The sequence below is a fragment of the Athene cunicularia genome, assembly GCF_003259725.1.
Source record: "Athene cunicularia isolate RWA chromosome 4 unlocalized genomic scaffold, athCun1 chr4_part1, whole genome shotgun sequence".
NCBI lineage: Eukaryota > Metazoa > Chordata > Aves > Strigiformes > Strigidae > Athene > Athene cunicularia.
The window spans coordinates 10,835,516-10,841,058 of NW_020799098.1; positions in this window are offsets into that span (position 1 = coordinate 10,835,516).

Sequence of the window (5,543 nt, forward strand, 5' to 3'; positions counted from 1 at the left end):
GGGGGGGGGGGGGGGGGGGAAGAGGTGCTTGTCATTAATTGTCCTTTAATAGACACAGACTATTCAGCACAGATTTGGTAAGTACCTGAGACTTTTATTCTAACAGCTGCATCATTCATTAAATCTACACATTCATCTGTTCTAAATATTGACCACAACTTATTGGATTTAATGGTTAATGGACTGTATTCACTGGAAAGGAATAGGGGACAATTCAAATTCCCTTTTAGTTTCACTCCAGGAGAGATGTTTCATGCAAATTTCAGTGTAGATCACAACTGAGCATAATTCAGCTCTAATCAGTGCTAGGCAATGGCTAAGAACATATTTAATTTGGGTCTAACTTTAAGAAAGTACCATGAAAGAAGTAGATCTCACACAAATTATATCAAATAATTTGTAAGTACAGAGAAAAGCAACCTTCTCCCCCAGTTTCTCATGATAGGTGAAGAGAGGGAAATTAAGTTATATTAACCAATATGGGTGGAAATAGAATGACTCATAGAATTGATGTTAAGAACAAAGCTTTTCACTTCTAGGCCACTTGCTAAAAAATGACCCATTTCAGAAGTGAGCAAGAATGGTTAATACCCATGAGATTTTCCAGTATGCTCTGTAAACAGCTCTGGTACTCATAGTTCCTGACAAACACGTGGAAATATCTTCTTACCACCACAACGGTAGCAGGTGTGTTATTGTTGTTGCATTAGTTTTAGTGAATTAAGCTTTAGTGAAGCTAGAGTCCTTCAGTCCATCAAGACTCAACAGGAACTTTTTTAAAAATTATTATTATTCCCTCATTCTTTTTTGTTCCCTGTTTCTTTTCAGAGTCCTGCTTTATTATGATTTGAACTATAGGGTCTTTGAGCAAGCAGGGTGTCCTTACCTGCTAGACTACACAGCTTTTATTCTTTCTGGAACAATAAGACAAATAAGCAGTAGATAGTAGTAACATAATAACTGACATGCTGTTAGTCTCTTCAGAAAAGATGTGAGGCCTGACTCATCAGTCTGATACCATTGTGCAACATTGTTCCCGTGGCAGAATTCCAGTGGGCATATTTACCACTTGTGGAATAGCTGTCATAAAGATCTCCCTGAAATGGAATCAAGCCAGACTGAAAAGTCTACATGTTCCTCCTGTAGACCCTACTTTACAGGGAAAAAAATGGAGCAGTAACACGTTTATTTATCATATCTATCTGGAAGACAGAAGAGAAAAAGAAATATGAAGCTCAACCATGCAACAGTTCTGCTGACTGAAATGACTTCAAAATTCCTTAAATATTACAATGAAGAATATCCTAGTCCAAGAGATAATCTAGCAGTTGAATTAAAACTATACACTTGCAAAACTCCTTTGGCTCATGTTTGTGTTTATCCATACTAGACATATTCCTACATTCCTAAAAATTAATCTCAAAATATTTCAAATAGAAAATATTTGATTTTGGAGGATGGCACTGAGTTTTGAAGAAACAGGTAAAAATACCATAACAATAACTGATGAGACCACACCTTGAATACTGTGCTCCATTTTGGGCCCCTCATGACAAGAGAAACATTGAGGTGCTGGAGTGTGTCCAGAGAAGGGCAACAAAGCTGGTGAAGGGTCTAGAGCACAAGTCTTATGAGAAGCAGCTGAGGGAACTGGGGTTGTTTAGTCTGGAGAAAAGGAGGCTGAGGGGAGACCTCATCACTGTCTATAATCACTGAAAGGAGCTTGGAGTGAGGGGGCTGTCAGTCTCTTCTCCCAAGTACTAAGTGACAGGATAAGAGGAAATTACCTCGAGTTGCACCAGGGGAGGTTTAGATTAGATATTAGGAAAAATTTCTTCACCAAAAGTGTTATCAAGCACTGGAGCAGGCTTCCCAGGGAAGTGGTTGATTCAACATCCTTGAAGGTACTTAAAAGGTATGCAGATGTGGTGCACAGGGACATGATTTAGTGGTGGACTTGGCAGTGTTAGGTTCACAGTTGGCCTCAATGATCTTAAGGGTCTTTTCCAACATAAATAATTCTGTTATTCTATTCTTGATGTTTCTTAATGGAAATGGAAGTGCACAGATAGTGGAGGATGAAAGGAAAACAGTAAAGTATTCACAAAATTCAAAACAGTCTCCGATAAGCTACAGTTCTAAAAATTGACATGTATGGGTATGTGTCTGTGCTTCCTCTTTCTCCCAGCGATTTATTTTGTCTTCCTCTTCTACAACACAAGGCAGCAGGTAGAGCCAGAATTCTAGATTGTAAGATTCAGCTTTGGAATAAAGCTGACCAGATTTTCCTAGAGTACAATGCAAAAATACGTTCCTCTGCTGAGCAGAAAAAAAAAAAAAATACTGATTTCAGCAAAGTTTGTGTCAGGAGGTAAACAAAATCTAACTAGCTTTTACACCCAACAGCCTTACAGATATAATGCAGGTCTGAAATAGTAAGAATACTCTTCCCTTGAGCAAATGGCACAAGAACTTAAATCTCTGTCTTCCATAACTCAGTGTCAAGTTCTTCAAAATACCTGGATGAGGCCAGTTCTTTCCTCAGAATAATTCTACGACAGAGTTACTCCTGATTTAATGGAATATTCAGGATGTGGGCCATAGCCAGAGTTTTTCATTTTACTAAGGTACAATTCTTCTGCAGTCTTGAGAAAAAATAAAAAGGTGTGGTTTCCTACTGAATCTCAGTGTAAGAGCACATGTAGTCTCCTTCCATTTTCATCTATTTTGACCACTTGTTAAGGCTTTGGTATATCAATAGATTTTAACCTGACAGGAATAAAGATTGAAGTGCATTTTTCTAGCTATTTTTTCCACAGTGCCTCACAAACACAGTGGTTCATACTAGCAGTGCTGTACTACACCAGCATGTAATAAAACTTATCAAAGCTGCAGGCATGGGGATGAAATTCCCAGGAGTCTTTTACTGGCATTTTCAACAAATGCGACAATGTTTAGCACTTCCAGGGGCCAACCAACATTAAATGGCATTTTTCAAAGACCAATTTATTTACTGTTGCAGTAAAGAACAATTTATTTACTGTTGCAGTAAAGAACCAGGAGCCAACATATGAAAAAAAACAGCATGTGTTCTGCTGTACTGTCGAAATTCTCCTTTTCCTGCCTTACTTGCTCAAAATCCCCCACACATCTTACACATATGGTTTGTTTCTGCTTTCCTTGAGTCAGTTCAAACCCAAGATAAGTCTGTTAAAGCCGCTAGGAAAACCAACACAGTAGAAATGAAAGCAATCAAATATAAGGCTGTAGAAACAGTATGAAGCTTCTACATTGGGGGCCTTCTGGTTATAGTTAATTATACAAAGCACTCTCTGCAAACACATCAAGAAAGAAATTAACCCCACCTTGTGCAGTGGAAGGGCTGATCTGACAGAGATCACTGCTGAGCTGCTCAGGGACAGAGATGTGCAAAGCAGGTTTGCCCTTTGGATGGCTGTAGAGGAAGGAGTGCACGCACACAGCCGAGAGCTCTTTCCTAAACTGTTTGCTCAGGAGCAGTTTAAACAGATGCTGAATCAAAGTAACAGAGAGAGCTGGGCTTGCAGGATGGGCAAGTTGCCACAGGTTGAACTCAGACATGACCAGAGCAGCTGTAGCAGCAGAGCAAATTGCTCTGACATTATGGCACAGTGCCTCTCAGCTCTGCAAATTCCCTCCTATGGGATGGATGTGTTATGTAACTCATCCCCTCATGGACGTGCAGCACATCAGTCCCCATAATTCAGGGCAACAGTCCGGTGTTGTAAAGAGTTGACCCTGCTTCCCCTGCCTCAGCCCTTCAACTTTTACTCATTAATCCTTCTGCGGCAGGTTTTTGCTTGAATACCTTAAGCAGTAGTTTGCTTTTCCCTAAGCTACCACTGCAGAAAGGTTTCTTCACACCCCCGCTAACAGGTACAGCTTCTATTGGTGAAGGTAATCAACTGGCACCATCTGTTTCGAGGAATAAATAGCAAGATATTTTCTACAGCAATTCTGTAATATCTAGGTACTGTCCTCCCATCACACCCATCCCTTTCCCCTGCCTACCCACCCATCCACCCACCCCCACACCCATCTGCAGAAACACGTTCTTGCAGAAAAAACTCTGGCTCAGAAGCGACTTCAGTCTAAGAAGTGGAATTGGCAGGTAATAAATGGGCCTGTACTATGCTGCTTTCATAAAAACACTCTCTGGGGCTAAGACATTTAAATGTGAACAGAGGTTATTGTGCATGCACAGCTATCTCAGAGTCTCTATTATCATGCACCTTTCACTGCATGTTTCACTGAGTGTATTATAAAAAAACCCAACACCAAAAAGTCCCCCTTTCATTAGGGCAAAGAAAGAAAATCAAGGAACTGCCAGGACAAAATTGACACTGTATAATGCAAACTCTGCGCCCTGGCATAGCAGGGGTTCCCACAGTAAGTGATGTTGCTTAGGAACAATAATAACATGTAGCCCCAAATCATTGCCTCCAATTATGCAGGAAGAGAGACTCAGTCTCCCACCAGAACCATAGAAGTGAAGAATATTACACTCCTCCATGGGTCTCACTCTCACCCTTACCTAGGATGGGTTTTCATCTGGACAACTGGAACAAGTCAGTCCCCAGTCCTGCCAGGAACCCTGCCACAAATAAATGCTGCCAAAGTCAGTAAGATCTTCAGAAATGAATGGGAATGGGGAACTGAAGCACTGGCTGGGGATGATGGCCCTCTAAAGCCATTTTTCCTACACCTACCCTTACCCACCTATTTAGAAAGCCACAGGGAGGGCTCTTGTCCCCAAAACCCTACGCTGGGATAACCTCGCACTGACCTCTCCCATGTCTGTGGCAGCAGGGGCTGAGGGACCCTTGGGCTGGACTCATGCTTGCTTCCCACATAATATTTTTGCATGTTGCTTCCTCAAACTTTGGTCCTGAGGGAGGTTGGTGGGCATGTAGGTCTTCCACAGGTAGGGAAGGAAGAAATACCACATGCTCCTTCTCTCTGCAAAGGCTATGGAAGATTATCTATAGCTGAAGCTCTCTGTTGTGCCTGGCTCAGCACAGCCACTCAAAAGTACCAGAAAACCTACCCTGTGCTCTGTCTGACCTTCACTTAGGAGCCCAGTGCAAATCAGTTATTCTCATAACATTTTTTCCTCCTTATGCTGATGAGGTTCCTTGAGTTTTGTAACCTCTGCAGTTTCTTTGGAGGTGAGTTACAAATTATTAATTGATTCTGAATTACTATTTTTCATAATTATGTTTATTTTTGTGGCTCTTAGGGTCATTTAGGGTTTTGCCTCTTTCCTGAATAATTGTTTTCATTAACATAGTGGTAGTCTTGGAAACAACTAAGCAGAGTTTTGTACCCATTTTCTAGTTTCATGCAATGAAAAATACACTGGTCTGTTGTCATACACAGAGTAGTTCTGGGCAACTGGTATGAAGAACTGCTGTGAGCTCTCCCTGCCACTCCAATACATGACCAGCTTCTGGTACTTTTGACACAGCAACTTAAAAAAAAAAAAAAAAAAAAAAGAAAAAAAA